The 21,606-nt window shown below is 36.9% G+C and overlaps 1 protein-coding gene across 2 annotated transcripts in view; it reads right to left on the reverse strand.

Moving 5' to 3' along the window:
• Positions 1-3,219: 3,219 nt before the first annotated feature.
• Positions 3,220-21,606, reverse strand: part of LOC127528851 (uncharacterized) — a 676,472-nt gene continuing 658,085 nt past the window's right edge. For both annotated transcript variants that reach the window (XM_051930150.1, XM_051930149.1), the window contains exon 2: positions 3,220-3,297. The gene's annotated coding sequence lies outside the window, so the exon portion shown is untranslated. The remainder of the gene's footprint in view (positions 3,298-21,606) is intronic.

The following is a 21,606-nucleotide window of genomic DNA, read 5'->3' on the forward strand; positions in this document are numbered from 1 at the left end:
CTGATCCTTGCTTAATAAGTGGGTCTCCTGTAAAAATACTATTTTAGCATTTAGACCTGTTAGGTGAGAGAATACTTTCTTTCTTTTTAATTCGTGATTCAGGCCCTTAACATTCCAGCTCACAAAATTAACTGTCCCATCTTGGAGACATTGATTCTGAATTTTTGATGTCATTTTGTAGTCTTAACCAAAAGTGAGACAGCCTTGACCTTAATTTCAAATTTTCCCAGGGGTTATTGCCATGCAGTCTGTTATTACGTTGGTAATTATAATTATAAGGATTAAAAGATTAGATTAGATTGCTCTCTTTCTCCCCCACCCTGGTTCCCCCCCCCCCCACCCCGCTTTGCCTCCCCACGTGAGGCTGAACCACACTTCACAAAGTTCCAGTCCTCTGACATACCTAGAGACAGAGCACGTCCAAAACAAAACAAGCCCCCAGCAGCAGTGTATGTGAATTAATATAGAGATATCTATTGCCAATACAGTCTAAATACTATAAGCATAACAAAAAAAAAAAAAAGAAAGAAAATCTTCGACACCCAGGGAATGGTGTTAAACAGTCTCCTTTAGAATAGTAAAAAAAAAGAAAGAAAAGTGTTTCTAATTTAATTTCTTCCACACATACAGTACATACATAAATGTGTATAACTGTAATTAAAATAAATTAAAGACCCAAATCTCTGACCAAATCGTTCAATTCAGACTTTGTTATCAGATGTGGATCACCTGATGAGAACAGTTCAAAATCCGGGTCAATGTCACTGTCAGTACCCTGCATTGCAGTTTCATCATCTGGTTCATCTAAGTTCCAATCCTCTGGTGGTTTTGGAATTGGAGGACTGTCGTCATGTGGCATGGGTCTCATTGCTGAAGGCAGATTAGGATATTTAATTGACTTCTTGTTTCTGGCATAGAAACCAGACACATTAGTCACATAGAAGTAACAGCCCGTCACATGGTCTTTCTGTTCTCGTCATATCATTGGAACAGCAAATGGCATCGTCTTTTGAGTGCCTCTGAACCAGGCTCTCAGACTGACAGCAACATGTCACACAGCAAATGTGAGGCACCCATTCCTTGTCTTGATCACCAATTTTGCAGCAGAAATACAGATGACAAATTTTCTTCACATGAGCAGTCATCCAACGTCTTTGAGGCGCAAGTGTATATTCACCACAGATATAGCAGAATGTATTGTGGCTGTTACGACATTGATGAGACATATGTCCCAACACCAAAACATCTATAGCATCAAGCTTACTTACTGTTATATTGCTACAGATACTATACTTTACTATACTGATACTATACATACACACTGACAATCTATATTAACCAAATGAGCAGGATCAGTGTATGCAAGCCACCTTTATAGCATGCTGGGACAGTGTCAAGTTCGTTCTGACCTGCCCAGGCATGCCCAGGATGTCAACTTTCACAGAACAGCTTCCAACCTGGCCTGATTCCATGCCTGGACATGCCCAGACTGCGCAAACTGTTGTTGATAAGTCACTTACGGGAGCGAAAATGTTCGGATACAAATATAAGAAAAAATCATGACAAAACTGAAGATTTCTCTGTAACAGTACATGATGGGTAAATTTTGATGTGATATTCGTGATCAGCCCCCAAAATCTATAAGAAACACCCAACAGTGTTCAAGAAGCAAAAACTTTGTTGTGCAGTGTTATTTTTTGAAGATGTGCTTCTGGTAAAAAAAAAAAATGTCTATATGAAAAAGAAGGAAATGAAGAATGGACACTACAAGAGTTATTAAGGGCTGTATTATAGTAACCACTATTAAAGACACTATAAGAAAGAAAGAAAGACAGGACAGTCATTCACAGCTGTATAATACTATCCAATATGGAAGTAGCTGTACGAAAAATAAAGAAAGAAACAAAGATTGAGCAGTCATTAAGTCCCATATAATACTGACAAGTATGAAATATGCTATATGAAAGAAAGAAAGAAAGAAAGAAAGAAAGAGTAATGGCAAATGATGATGATAAATAACAAAAGGTAAAGTTAACATCTTGTCTCCCTCTTTTGGTAACATATAATATTATCATCTATGAAAAGTGCTATCTATATATATATAAAATTCTTTTCGTGTTTGAAACAGAAATGACGTATTACCACGGGTAACAGAAATTACGTATGACCACGGAACATATTATAATATAGGAACTTATTATTTGTGTGAAAGTTATTTTACTGATTTTGAAAAGAAGAAAAAAGACTGTTTAAATAAGGAGCTGGGAAGGTGAATGTAAAGAAGAAGCCAGTGGTAAAGCAAGTGAGACTCCGTAATAAGGATGGTTGGGTGCACGGAGAAGGAGTGCCGGCTAACCTAGAAGGACCTTTGGAGCACATGGCTTTACTTTCCTTTTATGGTGCGGATGTTGGCCATGGACAGACGCTAATGCCAAGACACCCGGGTGAGATGGACTTCTTCCTTAAACAAAGGAATCGTTGCCAGGCCAGGCCAGTGAGATCGCTTCTTTTACATTTAAATTCAGTATACAAGTCAGCGGAATGTATCTCACTGGATTCATTGCAGATTTCCCAGGTCATGTGAATTTAGACTTTAAAACAAGAACGTGCTGTTTGTAAATAGGGTAATTTTCAGTTTCTTTTCCTTGCTTGCTTTCTTTCTTTGCTGTTTTGCCGTTTGTAGCTGCGTTTTCCCAAAGTTTCCAAAATTCAGCAGCTCAAACTTAAAAAATGGGATTCAACAAAAGCCTGATGCGCAGAAATGATTCCACAGACAAAATATCTTCGTTTTTTGAAATTTTAGTTAAGTTTGAAAGTAAAACAGTTCACACAAAAAAGAAAATTAAAAATAGCAAAAAAAAGAAAGATTATAATAAAAAAAAATGTAGTTCTAAGCTTAATCTTGTTACATCTTAAATCGTTACTAATTACTTATAATTTCTGAACCATTTCAAAACGGTCAGAAAACTGTATGCTTATCCCATTTCTAAACTTAAATGGGTGTATCAAGTCTCTCTTTACAGGGACCTGTTCTAAACAACAACTGGAGCTTATTAACTCACTGTTTCTCAGTCATAGTAAGAAGATTCTATATCTTGCTAACTTATAGGGGGAAAAGACTAAACCATTGTCTATGACTATGGAAGGAATTATATTCTATTCAAATAAAGCAAACATAAACATGAGTTTAACAGAAAACTTTAACTTTCTAAAATTGGCTCTTACATTTCCGGCCCCTAACTGGCTATGCAGGAGCGGAGACAATTACTATACTTTACTTCAATATGAGCCAATTATCTTTATATTAGCTATTGTTTTCAAATCACTAGAAATAACACTGCAAATAAACATTTTAAAAATTCTCAAACTTTGGCTGTTTCTTGAAGTAGGCACAGTTTGTTCACGGGTCTGTCCAGTGTGCTGGTTTTGGTCTGCACACAAACTCTTCTGACTGCACCTTTGGCATCTGGCATTGTCTTGATGACTCGACCCATTACCCAGGAATTGCGAGGTGTAGCTTTATCTACAATTAAAACAATGTCCCCTGGTTCAAAATTTCTTCTTGGTGCAAGCCATTTTTGACGTTCTTGGAGTACTGGTAAATATTCTTTAGTCCATCTTTTCCAAAACAATTCTGCCATGTATTGAATTTGTTTCCAGCGTCTTCTTGGGTATGGTTCATTTTCTGAAATGAGTTCAGGTGGTATTTCAGGTTTTGTTTTCAGTAACAACAAGTGATTGGGTGTAAGTGGTTCCAAATCATTTGGGTCATCTGATGTCTTTGTAAGGGGTCTGTTACTGAGTATTGATTCCACTCTACACATCATTGTAGGAAGGTTTTCATCATCGAGTGTTTGTTGGTTTAGTGTTGAATTTAAAATCTTTCTTATGCTCCTGATTTGTCTTTCCCAGACTGCACCTTGATGAGAAGCTGATGGTGGGTTGAAAATCCATTTGATTTGTTCTTGCATCATAGCATCGCTGATTTTTTTGTGTTCCAATTTTTTAATAGCTTCTCGTAGCTCCCTTTCTGCTCCTACAAAATTTGTTCCATTGTCTGAGCGCATGATTTTAACTTGTCCTCTTCTATCGGTAAATCGGAGTATGGCTTGGATACAAGAATCAGTGTCTAAGCTATGTGCAATCTCTACGTGTGCAGCTCTGGTCGTTAAACATGTGAAGATTACTCCGTACCTCTTAACTAGGCTTCTTCCTCTTTTGACTAGGAAGGGGCCGAAATAATCGACTCCAACATTTGTAAATGGTGGTTGATTTGGTGCTAGGCGATCTTCCGGTAAATCTGCCATTTTTTGCTCACCTACTTTTGCGTTGTATCTTCTGCACGTTGTGCACTTTGAAATTATTTTTCTTAAAGCTGAGTTTGCTTGAGGTAGCCAGTATTTCTGGCGTAACTGTGCGAGCACATAGTTGCACCCACAATGTCCAATTCGTTTATGAATGTGCTGCAATATGAGAGAAGCAACATGTGAATGCTTGTGTAGAATTGCAGGATGTTTAGCTTCTTCGGGCATTGCACCTTTGCAGAGTCTTCCTCCAACTCTTAGTATTCCATCTTGTATGATCGGGTCAAGTTTATAGATTTGACTGTTCTTTTTTACACAAGTCTTTTTCTTTAAAGCCTTTAATTCTTCTGGAAATTCTTGCTGTTGACTGAGGCAGATAAGCTCCGTTTCGGCTTTAACTAAATCATCTAGAGAAATTGGATTTGTTTTTAAAGTCAGTTTATACCTTTTCATGTACTTTGCAATGAGTGATTTTTGTTCTTCTGGATCACTTTTAGTCTGACTGACTTCTAATTGAAACGTTTTTCTTTCATTTCTTAAGTTCAGCATTAAGTCTTTAAACTTGAGGCCACTGCTTTCTTCAAGCGATGCCAATCTGAAAAATAGGTGATCAATTTGTTGATGGGCTCGATTGCTTCTTCTGTTTTTGTCATGTTGACTGTACAATTTTTAACTTCTGGATCATCTTCAGTGAGTGAATCGTTTGGTTGATCTGGTCTTTTTGGCCACTCCCTTTCGGGCTTCAATAAGAAACTTGGACCTTGTGACCATATGGTGCTTTTGAGAAAGTTTTCTATGCTTAACCCTCTGGATGCTTGATCAGCCGGGTTAAGGGCAGATGTGACATACTTCCACTGTGAAGGCTGTGAATGATATCTGATCACGGATATTCTGTTGGCAACAAAGGTCTTGAACTGAGTGCTTTCATTTGAAATGTATTTTAGCACTGTGGTGCTGTCAGTCCAAAATGTAGATTCTTCTAAGGGCATTTGAAGCTCACCTTTAAGCATTTTGTCCATTTTAACTGCCACAACGGCTGCTGTCAGCAACAATCTTGGAATTGTGACCTGTTTCAATGGTGCACCTCTTGACTTGCCCATCAGGAATGAACAATGCTCTTTGCCCTCTTCATTGGTTAAGACAAGGTAAGTGACAGTGCCATATCCATCTTCACTAGCATCTGCAAAATGGTGCATTTGTGTTGTCTTTATGGTTCCAAACCCGGTAGGTTTGAAGCATCTGTTCACTTTATAGTCTGTAAGTAACTGCAAATCATCCATCCATTTTTTCCATTTCTGAATGTGTTTGACTTCTACTTCTTCATCCCACCCAAATTTCTCTTTGCATAAGTTTCTTAAAATAAGTTTTGCTGGCAGTAAGGCGGGTGCTAGAAAACCAATTGGATCATAAACTGAGCTAACAACAGACAGAATACCACGCCTTGTAGCGGGCTTGTTTTGTAGCTTAATCTAAAATTTGAAACTGTCCATTTCTGCGCACCACTGGACACCCAGGGCACGCTCTGTGGGAAGGAGACTGTGGCTCAAATCTAAGTCCTTTTGTTCATGAGCTCTGTCTTCTTCTGGTATAGACAATAAAACTTCTCTGTTGTTACTCACCCACTTAGTCAAATGGAATCCCCCTTTTAGGCATAGAGCTTGGAGGTCTTTTGCCAGCTTTATAGCTTGTTCCTCTGTTGTCACTGACCTTAAACAGTCATCCACGTAGAAGTTATTGAGAACGGTGTTAATGGCTTCTTCAGGAAATGTATCTCTGGAGTCTTCGGCTGTTCTACGCAAAGCATAAGAAGCACAACTGGGTGAAGAAGTAGCACCAAAAAGATGTACTGTCATTTTGTATTCTTCAAGGTCTTTACTTAGATTACCTTCAGGCCACCATAAAAAATGTAAAAGATCAGTATCTTTATCTGGTACTTTAACTTGATAGAACATTGACTTAATGTCTGCCATTAAAGCTACTGGCTTCGTTCTGAATCTTGTAAGGACGCCAATGAGTGTGTTAGTTAGGTCGGGGCCTTTTAATAATTGTTCATTAAGTGAAATCCCCCGATAGGTGGCTGTGCAGTCAAAGACCACTCGAATTTTATTTTTCTTTGGATGATACACACCGTGATGTGGAATGTATCACACTCTGCCTTCATTGCAATTTAGGCTTTCTTTGGGTATCTTGACAGCGTAACCATTGTCTGTAATGTCTTTCATGAAGGCTTTACAGTCTCCGTGGAAACCTGAATTTTTGCTCAGCTTTCTTTTAAGTCCAAAAGCACGCTGTTCAGCAATACAGCGATTGTTTGGAATTATAAGTGTTTCATCCTTCAGAGGTAAATTTAAACAATAGTGGCCACCTACCTGACTCGCAGATTCTGAGGCTATGCGCATGAACTTGATGTCTTCCTGTGACATCTCCTCCTTTTCTTCACAGCTGCGCTCTGGAAAATCTGTGTTATGCTGTTGCAGCAACATATCCTCAATCTCTGTTATTGACACATGATTGATTGAGTGTTTGGGCATCTTACCACTTTGTTTTGTGAGGTCATCTGTTTCTTTGTATGGTCCACCAACCACCCATCCAAGTGCAGTCTTCATAGCATAGGGTCCACCTCCTTGGCAAGGTATAATTCGTGACTGCTTGAAGATTTCTGGGTAGTTGATTCCTATTAAAAGATCAACTTCAGAGTCAATATGAGTTAGACGTACCTCTTTAAGATATGGCCACTTATCGATATCTTCTTGTAGTGGAATATTTTCTCTGTCCACTGGAATGGAGACCTGTGTAAAGACCTTTGGCAAATCAATATATTTATCATCATTGAGACCACAGACTTGTAAATCTGACAAGATAGAACTTTGAGTTAACACCTTTGAATCATCATCATAATTATTCATAGTTTTGAGAAATGCTTGAGTTCTTCTCCCTTGAAGGTTTAATTGTCTCTGGAGCCTTTCAGTGCAAATTGTTACTGTACTGCCTTGGTCTATAAAAGCATATGTTTCTACAAACCTTTCGCCTTTCTTAGATTTTACCTTAACAGGAACTACTAGTAATGCACATTCTTTTCCGGCCCCAGTAAAGTTACAAGTTCCAATCTCGGTTTCACTTTCAGTAGATGTCGCCACACTAGCTGTAGATTTAGACGTTGCTCCGGAATCCTGTTTGATATGCAGAATGTCTGGGTCCTGAAAAGAACATGTCTGACATTTCATTCTTTCTTTACAGTTCTTACCAAGATGCCCCTGTTTGAGACAGCGAAAACATAAACGAAGTGAATTCGTTCTTTGTGCGGCAATTCTTTGATTTTACTACATTCAGCAAGGATATGCTGACCGTGGCAGAATACACAAGGATTCTTAAATGCACAGTTATCATTAACAGACCTTTCAACGAAGGTTTCTCTTGCCTCCTTTTCATCGACATCGGAAATACTTGTGGTAAAAATACTTCCTGATCTATGTCTGTATTTCTGAGGAGAACCAAGCTTGTCGGTCTTTTCCTTTTTATCTTTCCTGCCATAAATAGGATGTATAAGTATCTTAGCCTGTTTATGTAAAAAGATTGACATTAGCGATTTGACTATATCTCTTTCTTCTTCTTCTTAAATTTCGTAAGCTTTTGATACTCCACATAATTTGTAACATGCGTGGGAGTTATGAGAGTATAGTACAAAAATTTTCATTGCTATTAAATGCAGCTCTATGTCTTGCTTTAGTCATAGAGTCCATACAGTGATCAAGAAATGTTGCATAGTCTCTCAAGGCATCTCCATCATCTTGTTTTATATGAGGCCATTTCAATGCCTTACTTATGTAGGCATCTATTACAAACGCTTGGTTTCCATAGTAACTTTCAAGTTGCTTTCTAGCCTGTTTATAACCTTCCTCTGGTGGCAATCGTGTACAACCATTAATCATTTCTCGAGCTGGACCTCTTGTATATTGAATCAAGTAATCTAATTTATCTTGTGGGTCTTCTAGTATTTGACCTACAGCGTGATCGAAGGCTCTAATGAAATCTGCATAGGCGAGTGGGTCACCTGAAAATAAGGGGACCTGTCTATGTGGTACGTCACCTCGTGGTGCTGGAGTTGTGGCTCTGTTTTGTTGGGTTAACGATTTAGCCATTTCGGTAATTACTTTCTGACATTCTGCTTGATTCTTCTGATATTCAGCTTGATTTCGCACTAAAACATCTAGCACATCATTTCTGGAGCTTTCAGTGTCGATTTTTGCGCTAGTTCTGAGTTGTTCTTGCTTCTCTACATTAGCTTTAAGTTCATGTAACATTTGTAGAATACTATCGAGTTCTGTGCGTTCAAGTATGACTGTGGATGAGGGTAATGATGCCGCTGCAGCGCCTTTCTGGGGTAAAGAGTCACATTTAATTTCAAAAGCGCGCTTTAAGTGCGGAGAAGCCTTTCGTGTTTTTGACTTTGAGCGATACCGTTCTTGCAATTACATCCCTAATGGGTAATAACTGTTTGGATGGATTCCTAAGTGTTACTCAAGGTACACATCAACATCTCAAATTCACTTGTTATCCCCATTGAAACGCATTGGGCGAAACTGAAGTTGAGTGTTACTCAATGTTCCTTAACTTCTATGTGTGGAAACCAATTGTATCACATGTGAAATGATGGATTCTAACAGAATTTAACAGTGTAGATCAGATTCTACTAGATTAACCATCCGTAACACTTCTTATCATTTGTAGTGTTTTTCAGCTCTTGAAACGCGCCATTGTGAATTCAAGTTACATTCAACTATAACTCAGTGTACCGTGAAAATACTGATGTAAAACTGTTCTAAATCATGTAATACATCGTTCCCTAATGGGTAATAACTGTTTGGATGGATTCCTAAGTTTTACTCAAGGTACACATTAACATCTCAAATTCACTAGTTTTTACCATTGAAACTCATTGGGAGAAACTGAAGTTGAGTGTTACTCAATGTTCCTTAACTTCTATGTGTGGAAACCACTTGTATCACATGTGAAATGATGCATTCTAACAGAATTTCACTAGATTTTACTACATTAACCAGCCAGAACACGACTTATCATTTGGAGTGTTTTTCAGGTTTTGAAACGCGCCATTGTGAATTCATGTTACATTAAACTATAACTCAGTGCCCCGTGAAAATACTGATGTAAAACTGCTCTAAATGATGTAATATATAGTTCCCTAATGGTAAGAACTGTTTGGATGGTTTCCTAAGTGTTACTCAAGGTACACATCAACATCTCAAATTCACTTGTTTTCCCCATTGAAACGCATTGGGCGAAAATGAGGTTGATTGTTACTCAATGTTCCTTAACTTCTATTTGTGGAAACCACTTGTATCACTTGCGAAATGATGGATTCTAACAGAATTTAACTGTGTAGATCAGATTCTACTACATTAACCAGCTAGAACACGTCTTATCATTTGGAGTGTTTTTCAGGTCCTGAAACACGCCATTGTGAATTCATGTTACATTCAACTATAACTCAGTGCCCCGTGAAAATACTGATGTAAAACTGTTCTAAATGATGTAATATATAGTTCCGTAATGGGTAAGAACTGTTTGGATGGTTTCCTAAGTGTTACTCAAGGTACACATCAACATATCAAATTCACTTGTTTTCCCATTTGAAACACATTGGGAGAAACTGAAGTTGAGTGTTACTCAATGTTCCTTAAGTTCTATGTTTGGAAACCACTTGTATCACATGTGCAATGATGGATTTTAACAGATATTAACTGTGTAGATTAGATTCTACTTGATTAACCAGCCGTAACACATCTTATCATTTGGAGTGTTTTTCAGCTCTTGAAACGCGCCATTGTGAATTCATGTTACATTCAACTATAACTCAGTGCCCCGTGAAAATAGTGATGTAAAACTGTTCTAAATGATGTAATACATAGTTCCATAATGGGTAAGAACTGTTTGGATGGTTTCCTAAGTGTTAGTCAAGGTACACATTAACATCTCAAATTCACTTGTTTTCCCCATTGAAACGCATTGGGAGAAACTGAAGTTGAGTGTTACTCAATGTTCCTTAAGTGCTATGTGTGGAAACCACTTGTATCACATGTGCAAAGATGGATTCTAACAGAATTTAACTGTGTAGGTCAGAATCTACTAGATTAACCATCCGTAACACTTCTTATCATTTGGTGTGTTTTTCAGCTCTTGAAACGCGCCATTGTGAATTCAAGTTAAATTCAACTTTAACTCAGTGCCCCTTGAAAATACTGATGTAAAACAGTTATAAAATGCTGTAATACATAGTTCCCCAATGGGTAATAACTGATTGGATGGTTTCCGAAGTGTTAACCAAGGTACACATCAAAATCTCAAATTCATTTGTTTTCCCCATTGAAACGCATTGGGCGAAACTGAAGTTGAGTGTTACTCAATGTTCCTTAACTTCTATGTGTGGAAACCAATTGTATCACATGTGAAATGATGCATTCTAACAGAATTTCACTAGATTTTACTACATTAACCAGCCAGAACACGACTTATCATTTGGAGTGTTTTTCAGGTCTTGAAACGCGCCATTGTGAATTCAAGTTACATTAAACTATAACTCAGTGCCCCGTGAAAATACTGATGTAAAACTGTTCCAAATGATGTAATACATAGTTCTCTAATGGTAATAACTCTTTGGATGGTTTCCTAAGTGTTACTCAAGGTACACATCAACATCTCAAATTCACTTGTTTTCCCCATTGAAACGCATTGGGCGAAAATGATGTTGATTGTTACTCAATGTTCCTTAACTTCTATGTGTGGAAACCACTTGTATCACATGCGAAATGATGGATTCTAACAGAATTTAACTGTGTAGATCAGATTCTACTAGATTAACCAGCCGTAACACTTCTTATCACTTGGAGTGTTTTTCAGGTCTTGAAACACGCCATTGTGAATTCAAGTTACATTCAACTATAACTCAGTCCCACGTGAAAAAACTGATGTAAAACTGTTCTAAATGATGTAATACATAGTTCTCTAATGGGTAATAACTGTTTGGATGGTTTCCTAAGTGTTACTCAAGGTACACATCAACATCTCAAATTCACTTGTTTTCCCCATTGAAACGCATTGGGAAAACTGATGTTGAGTGTTACTCAATGTTCCTTAAGTTCTATGTGTGGAAACCACATGTATCACATGTGCAATGATGGATTTTAACAGATATTAACTGTGTAGATTAAATTCTACTTGATTAACCAGCCGTAACACATCTTATCATTTGGAGTGTTTTTCAGCTCTTGAAACGCGCCATTGTGAATTCATGTTACATTAAACTATAACTCAGTGCCCCGTGAAAATACTGATGTAAAACTGTTCTAAATGATGTAATACATAGTTCCCTAATGGGTAAGAACTGTTTGGATGGTTTCCTAAGTGTTAGTCAAGGTACACATCAACATCTCAAATTCACTTGTTTTCCCCTTTGAAAAGCTTTGGGAGAAACTGAAGTTGAGTGTTACTCAATGTTCCTTAACGTCAATGTGTGGAAACCACTTGTATCACATGTGAAATGATGGATTCTAACAGAATTTCACTAGATTTTACTACATTAACCAGCAGTAACACGTCTTATCTTTTGGAGTGTTTTTCAGCTCTTGAAACGCGCCATTGTGAATTCATGTTACATTCAACTATAACTCAGTGCCCCGTGAAAATACTGATGTAAAACTGTTCTAAATGATGTAATAATAACAATACATAGTTCCCTAATGGGTAAGAACTGTTTGGATGGTTTCCTAAGTGTTAGTCAAGGTACACATCAACATCTCAAATTCACTTGTTTTCCCCATTGAAACGCATTGGGAGAAACTGAAGTTGAGTGTTACTCAATGTTCCTTAACTTCGATGTGTGGAAACCACTTGTATCACATGTGAAATGATGGATTCTAACAGTATTTAACTGTGTAGATCAGATTCTACTAGATTAACCAGCAGTAACACGTCTTATCACTTGGAGTGTTTTTCAGCTCTTGAAAGGCGCCATTGTGAATTCAAGTTACATTCAACTATAACTCAGTGCCTCGTGAAAATACTGAGGTAAAACTGTTCTAAATGATGTAATACATAGTTCCCTAATGGGTAAGAACTGTTTGGATGGTTTCCGAAGTCTTACTCAAGGTACACATGAACATCTCAAATTCACTTGTTTTCCCCATTGAAACGCATTGGGAGAAACTGAAGTTGAGTGTTACTCAATGTTCCTTAAGTTCTATGTGTGGAAACCACTTATATGACATGTGCAAAGATGGATTCTAACAGAATTTAACTGTGTAGATCAGAATCTACTAGATTAACCATCCGTAACACTTCTTATCATTTGGTGTGTTTTTCAGCTCTTGAAACGCGCCATTGTGAATTCAAGTTAAATTCAACTTTAACTCAGTGCCCCTTGAAAATACTGATGTAAAACAGATATAAAATGGTGTAATACATAGTTCCCTAATGGGTAATAACTGATTGGATGGTTTCCGAAGTGTTACTCAAGGTACACATGAACATCTCAAATTCACTTGTTTTCCCCATTGAAACACATTGGGAGAAACTGAAGTTGAGTGTTACTCAATGTTCCTTAAGTTCTATGTGTGGAAACCACATGTATCACATGTGAAATGATGGATTCTAACAAATATTTAACTGTGTAGATCAGATTCTACTAGATTAACCAGCCGTAACACATGTTATCATTTGGAGTGTTTTTCAGCTCTTGAAACGCGCCATTGTGAATTCAAGTTACATTCAAATATAACTCAGTGCCCACTGAAAATACTGATGTAAAACTGTTCAAATGATGTAATACATAGTTCTCTAATGGGTAATAACTGTTTGGATGGTTTCCTAAGTGTTACTCAAGGTACACATCAACATCTCAAATTCACTTGTTTTCCCCATTGAAACGCATTGGGAAAACTGATGTTGATTGTTACTCAATGTTCCTTAACGTCTATGTGTGGAAACCACTTGTATCACATGTGAAATGATGGATTCTAACAGAATTTCACTGTGTAGATCAGATTCTACTACATTAACCAGCAGTAACACTTGTTATCACTTGGAGTGATTTTCAGCTCTTGAAACGCGCCATTGTGAATTCAAGTTACATTCAACTATAACTCAGTGCCCCGTGAAAATACTGATGTAAAACTGTTCTAAATGATGTAATACATAGTTCTCTAATGGGTAATAACTGTTTGGATGGTTTCCTAAATGTTACTCAAGGTACACATCAACATCTCAAATTCACTTGTTTTACCCATTGAAACGCATTGGGCGAAACTGATGTTGAGTGTTACTCAATGTTCCTTAACTTCTATGTGTGGAAACCACTTGTATCACATGTGAAATGATGGATTCTAACAGAATTTAACTGTGTAGATCAGAATCTACTAGATTAACCAGCCGTAACACTTGTTATCACTTGGTGTGTTTTTCAGCTCTTGAAACGCGCCATTGTGAATTCAAGTTACATTCAACTATAACTCAGTGCCCCTTGAAAATACTGATGTAAAACTGTTCAAAATGATGTAATACATAGTTCTCTAATGGGTAATAACTGTTTGGATGGTTTCCTAAGTGTTACCAAGGTACACATCAACATCTCAAATTCATTTGTTTTCCCCATTGAAACGCATTGGGCGAAACTGAAGTTGAGTGTTACTCAATGTTCCTTAACTTCTATGTGTGGAAACCACTTGTATCACATGTGAAATGATGGATTCTAACAGAATTTAACTGTGTAGATCAGATTCTACTAGATTAACCATCCGTAACACTTCTTATCATTTGGAGTGTTTTTCAGCTCTTGAAACGCGCCATTGTGAATTCAAGTTACATTCAACTATAACTCAGAGCCCCCGTGAAAATACTGATGTAAAACTGTTCTAAATGATGTAATACATAGTTCCCTAATGGGTAATAACTGTTTGGATGGTTTCCTAAGTGTTACTCAAGGTACACATCAACATCTCAAATTCACTTGTTTTCCCCATTGAAACGCATTGGGCGAAACTGAAGTTGAGTGTTACTCAATGTTCCTTAACTTCTATGTGTGGAAACCACATGTATCACATGTGAAATGATGGATTCTAACAGAATTTAACTGTGTAGATTAGATTCCACTAGATTAACCAGCCGTAACACTTCTTATCACTTGGAGTGTTTTTCAGCTCTTGAAACGCGCCATTGTGAATTCAAGTTACATTCAACTATAACTCAGAGCCCCCGTGAAAATACTGATGTAAAACTGTTCTAAATGATGTAATACATAGTTTCCTAATGGGTAATAACTGTTTGGATGGTTTCCTAAGTGTTACTCAAGGTACACATCAACATCTCAAATTCACTTGTTTTCCCCATTGAAACGCATTGGGAAAACTGAAGTTGAGTGTTACTCAATGTTCCTTAACTTCTATGTGTGGAAACCACTTGTATCACATGTGAAATGATGGATTCTAACAGAATTTAACTGTGTAGATCAGATTCTACTAGATTAACCATCCCTAACACTTCTTATCACTTGGAGTGTTTTTCAGCTCTTGAAACGCGCCATTGTGAATTCAAGTTACATTCAACTATAACTCAGAGCCCCCGTGAAAATACTGATGTAAAACTGTTCTAAATGATGTAATACATAGTTCCCTAATGGGTAAGAACTCTTTGGATGGTTTCCTAAGTGTTAGTCAAGGTACACATCAACATCTCAAATTCACTTGTTTACCCCATTGAAACGCATTGGGCGAAAATGAGGTTGAGTGTTACTCAATGTTCCTTAACTTCTATGTGTGGAAACCACTTGTATCACTTGCGAAATGATGGATTCTAACAGAATTTAACTGTGTAGATCAGATTCTACTACATTAACCAGCCAGAACACGTCTTATCATTTGGAGTGTTTTTCAGGTCCTGAAACACGCCATTGTGAATTCATGTTACATTCAACTATAACTCAGTGCCCTGTGAAAATACTGATGTAAAACTGTTCTAAATGATGTAATACATAGTTCCGTAATGAGTAAGAACTGTTTGGATGGTTTCCTAAGTGTTACTCAAGGTACACATCAACATCTCAAATTCAGTTGTTTTCCCCATTGAAACACATTGGGAGAAACTGAAGTTGAGTGTTACTCAATGTTCCTTAAGTTCTATGTGTGGAAACCACATGTATCACATGTGCAATGATGGATTTTAACAGATATTAACTGTGTAGATTAGATTCTACTTGATTAACCAGCCGTAACACATCTTATCATTTGGAGTGTTTTTTCAGCTCTTGAAACGCGCCATTGTGAATTCATGTTACATTCAACTATAACTCAGTGCCCCGTGAAAATACTGATGTAAAACTGTTCTAAGTGATGTAATACATAGTTCCCGAATGGGTAAGAACTGTTTGGATGGTTTCCTAAGTGTTAGTCAAGGTACACATCAACATCTCAAATTCACTTGTTTTCCCCTTTGAAAAGCTTTGGGAGAAACTGAAGTTGAGTGTTACTCAATGTTCCTTAACGTCGATGTGTGGAAACCACTTGTATCACATGTGAAATGATGGATTCTAACAGAATTTCACTAGATTTTACTACATTAACCAGCAGTAACACGTGTTATCACTTGGAGTGTTTTTCAGCTCTTGAAACGCGCCATTGTGAAGTCAAGTTACATTCAACTATAACTCAGTGCCCCATGAAAATACTGATGTAAAACTGTTCCAAATGATGTAATACATAGTTCTCTAATGGGTAATAACTGTTTGGATGGTTTCCGAAGTGTTACTCAAGGTACACATCAACAACTCAAATTCACTTGTTTTCCCCATTGAAACGCATTGGGCAAAACTGATGTTGATTGTTACTCAATGTTCCTTAACTGCTATGTGTGGAAACCACTTGTATCACATGTGAAATGATGGATTCTAACAGAATTTAACTGTGTAGATCAGAATCTACTAGATTAACCAGCCCTAACACTTGTTATCACTTGGTGTGTTTTTCAGCTCTTGAAACGCCCCATTGTGAATTCAAGTTACATTCAACTATAACTCAGTGCCCCTTGAAAATACTGATGTAAAACAGTTCCAAATGATGTAATACATAGTTCTCTAATGGGTAATAACTCTTTGGATGGTTTCCTAAGTGTTACTCAAGGTACACATCAACATCTCAAATTCATTTGTTTTCCCCATTGAAACGCATTGGGCAAAACTGATGTTGAGTGTTACTCAATGTTCCTTAACTTCTATGTGTGGAAACCACTTGTATCACATGTGAAATGATGGATTCTAACAGAATTTAACTGTGTAGATCAGATTCTACTAGATTAACCAACCGTAACACTTGTTATCACTTGTAGTGTTTTTCAACTCTTGAAACGCACCATTGTAAATTCAAGTTACATTCAACTATAACTCAGTGCCCCGTGAAAATACTGATGTAAAACTGTTCCAAATGATGTAATACATAGTTCTCTAATGGGTAATAACTGTTTGGATGGTTTCCTAAGTGTTACTCAAGGTACACATCAACATCTCAAATTCACTTGTTTTCCCCATTGAAACGCACTGGGCAAAACTGATGTTGATTGTTACTCAATGTTCCTTAACTTCTATGTGTGGAAACCACTTTTATCACATGTGAAATGATGGATTCTAACAGAATTTAACTGTGTAGATCAGATTCTACTAGATTAACCAGCCGTAACACTTGTTATCACTTGGAGTGTTTTTCAGCTCTTGAAACGCGCCATTGTGAAGTCAAGTTACATTCAACTATATCTCAGTCCACGGAGCTGAAAAAAACTCCAATGATGTAACAAGTGTTATGGGTTAATCTTGATTCCAAGTGATTCTGTAAACTCAACATTTCACAATACAAGTGGTTTCCCCATAAGTTGGGTAAATTGAGTAAACAATCTAACTCTTTTTGACCAGTTGTTTCACAGGTGAAAAAACCAAGTGAATTTGAGATGTTGATGTTTACCTTGTTAACATCCTCCGCGTTGTTGTTGTTGAGAGAGATGTATTAACATTAGTGAACTATGTATTACATTTTTGAACACAGTTTTACATCAGTAATTTTCACGCGGGACTGAGGATATTGTTGAATTTAACTTGATTCACAATGGTGCGTTTTCAAGAGCTGAAAAACACTCCAACTGATAACAAGTGTTACGGCTAGTTAATCTAGTAGAATCTGATCTACACAGTTAAATTCTGTTAGAATCCATCATTTCACATGTGATACAAGTGGTTTACACACATAGAAGTTAAGGAACATTGAGTAACATTCAACATCAGTTTTGCCCAATGCGTTTCAATGGGGAAAACAAGTGAATTTGAGATGTTGATGTTTACCTTGAGTAACACTTAAGAAACCATCCAAAGAGTTATTACCCATTAGAGAACTATGTATAACATCATTTGGAACAGTTTTACATCAGTATTTTCACGTGGGACTGAGATATAGTTGAATGTAACTTGACTTCACAATGGCACGTTTCAAGAGCTGAAAAACACTCCAAGTGATAACATGTGTTACGGCTGGTTAATCTAGTAGAATCTGATCTACACAGTTAAATTCTGTTAGAATCCATCATTTCACATGTAATACAAGTGGTTTCCACACATTGAAGTTAAGGAACATTCAGTAACAATCAACATCAGTTTTGCCCTATGCGTTTCAATGGGGAAAACAACTGAATTTGAGATGTTGATGTTTACCTTGAGTAACACTTAGGAAACCATCCAGACAGTTATTACCCATTAGAGAACTATGTATTACATCATTTGGAACAGTTTTACATCAGTATTTTCACGTGGGACTGAGATATAGTTGAATGTAACTTGACTTCACAATGGCGCGTTTCAAGAGTTGAAAAACACTCCAAGTGATAACACGTGTTACGGCTGGTTAATCTAGTAGAATCTGATCTGCACAGTTAAATTCTGTTAGAATCCATCATTTCACATGTGATACAAGTGGTTTCCACACATAGAAGTTAAGGAACATTGAGTAACATTCAACATCAGTTTTGCCCAATGCGTTTCAATGGGGAAAACAAGTGAATTTGAGATGTTGATGTTTACCTTGAGTAACACTTAGGAAACCATCCAAAGAGTTATTACCTATTAGAGAACTATGTATTACATCATTCGGAACAGTTTTACATCAGTATTTTCAGGGGGCACTGAGTTATAGTTGAATGTAACTTGACTTCACAATGGTGCATTTCAAGAGCTGAAAAACACTCCAAGTGATAACAACTGTTACGGATGGTTAATCTAGTAGAATCTGATCTACACAGTTAAATTCTGTTAGAATCCATCATTTCACATGTGATACAAGTGGTTTCCACACATAGAAGTTAAGGAATATTGAGTAACAATCAACATCAGTTTTGCCCTATGCGTTTCAATGGGGAAAACAAGTGAATTTGAGATGTTGATGTTTACCTTGAGTAACACTTAGGAAACCATCCAAAGAGTTATTACCCATTAGAGAACTGTGTATTACATCATTTGGAACAGTTTTACATCAGTATTTTCACGTGGGACTGAGATATAGTTGAATGTAACTTGACTTCACAATGGCGCGTTTCAAGAGCTGAAAAACACTCCAAGTGATAACAAGTGTTACGGCTGGTTAATCTAGTAGAATCTGATCTACACAGTTAAATTCTGTTAGAATCCATCATTTCACATGTGATACAAGTGGTTTCCACACATTGAAGTTAAGGAACTTTGAGTAACAATCAACATCAGTTTTGCCCAATGTGTTTCAAAGGGGAAAACAAGTGAATTTGAGATGTTGAGGTTTACCTTGAGTAACACTTAGGAAACCATTCAAAGAGTTATTACCCATTAGAGAACTATGTATTACATCATTTGGAACAGTTTTACATCAATATTTTCAGGGGGCACTGAGTTATAGTTGAATGTAACTTGACTTCAAAATGGTGCGTTTCATGAGCTGAAAAACACTCCAAGTGATAACAAGTGTTACGGCTGGTAAATCTAGTAGAATCTGATCTACACAGTTAAATTCTGTTAGAATCCATCATTTCACATGTGATACAAGTGGTTTCCACTCATAGAAGTTAAGGAACATTGAGTAACATTCAACATCAGTTTTGCCCAATGCGTTTCAATGTGGAAAACAAGTGAATTTTAGATGTTGATGTTTACCTTGAGTAACACTTAGGAAACCATCCAAAGAGTTATTTCCCATTAGAGAACTATGTATTACATCATTTGGAACAGTTTTACATCAGTATTTTCACGTGGGACTGAGATATAGTTGAATGTAACTTGACTTCACAATGGCACGTTTCAAGAGCTGAAAAACACTACAAGTGATAACAAGTGTTACGGCTGCTTAATCTAGTAGAATCTGATCTACACAGTTAAATTCTGTAAGAATCCATCATTTCACATGTGATACAAGTGGTTTCCACACATAGAAGTTAAGGAACATTGAGTAACACTCAACATCAGTTTTGCCCAATGCGTTTCAATGGGCGAAAACAAGTGAATTTGAGATGTTGATGTTTACCTTGAGTAACACTTAGGAAACCATCCAAAGAGTTATTACCCATTAGAAAACTATGTATTACATCATTTGGAACAGTTTTACATCAGTATTTTCACGTGGGACTGAGTTATAGTTGAATGTAACTTGACTTCACAATGGCGCGTTTCAAGAGCTGAAAAACACTCCAAGTGATAACAAGTGTTACGGCTGGTTAATCTAGTAGAATCTGATCTACACAGTTAAATTCTGTTAGAATCCCTCATTTCACATGTGATACAAGTGGTTTCCACACATAGAAGTTAAGGAACATTGAGTAACATTCAACATCAGTTTTGCCCAATGCGTTTCAATGGGGAAAACAAGTGAATTTCAGATGTTGATGTTTACCTTGAGTAACACTTAGGAAACCATCCAAAGAGATATTACCCATTAGAGAACTATGTATTACATCATTCGGAACAGTTTTACATCAGTATTTTCAGGGTGCACTGAGTTATAGTTGAATGTAACTTGACTTCACAATGGTGCATTTCAAGAGCTGAAAAACAGTCCAAGTGATAACAAGTGTTACGGCTAGTTAATCTAGTAGAATCAGATCTACACAGTTAAATTCTGGTAGAATCCATCATTTCACATGTGATACAAGTGGTTTCCACACATAGAAGTTAAGGAATATTGAGTAACAATCAACATCAGTTTTGCCCAATGCGTTTCAAAGGGGAAAACAAGTGAATTTGAGATGTTGATGTTTACCTTGAGTAACACTTAGGACACCATCCAAAGAGTTATTACCCATTAGAGAACTATGTATTACATCATTTAGAACAGTTTTGCATCAGTATTTTCACGTTGGACTGAGATATAGTTGAATGTAACTTGACTTCACAAAGGTGCGTTTCAAGAGCTGAAAAACACTCCAAGTGATAACAAGTGTTACGGATGGTTAATCTAGTAGAATCTGATGTACACAGTTAAATTCTGTTAGAATCCATCATTTCACATGTGATACAAGTGGTTTTCACACATAGAAGTTAAGGAACTTTGAGTAACAATCAACATCAGTTTTGCCCAATGCGTTTCAAAGGGGAAAACAAGTGAATTTGAGATGTTGAGGTTTACCTTGAGTAACACTTAGGAAACCATTCAAAGAGTTATTACCCATTAGAGAACTATGTATTACATCATTTGGAACAGTTTTACATCAATATTTTCAGGGGGCACTGAGATATAGTTGAATGTAACTTGACTTCACAATGGTGCATTTCAAGAGCTGAAAAACACTCCAAGTGATAACAAGTGTTACGGCTGGTTAATCTAGTAGAATCTGATCTACACAGTTAAATTCTGTTAGACTCCATCATTTCACATGTGATACAAGTGGTTTCCACACATAGAAGTTAAGGAACATTGAGTAACATTCAACATCAGTTTTGCCCAATGCGTTTCAATAGGGAAAACAAGTGAATTTCAGATGTTGATGTTTACCTTGAGTAACACTTAGGAAACCATCCAAAGAGTTATTTCCCATTAGAGAACTATGTATTACATCATTTGGAAGAGTTTTACATCAGTATTTTCACGTGGGACTGAGATATAGTTGAATGTAACTTGACTTCACAATGGTGCGTTTCAAGAGCTGAAAAACACTACAAGTGATAACAAGTGTTACGGATGGTTAATCTAGTAGAATCTGTTCTACACAGTTAAATTCTGTTAGAATCCATCATTTCACATGTGAT

The sequence above is a fragment of the Erpetoichthys calabaricus genome, chromosome 7 (assembly GCF_900747795.2).
Source record: "Erpetoichthys calabaricus chromosome 7, fErpCal1.3, whole genome shotgun sequence".
NCBI lineage: Eukaryota > Metazoa > Chordata > Cladistia > Polypteriformes > Polypteridae > Erpetoichthys > Erpetoichthys calabaricus.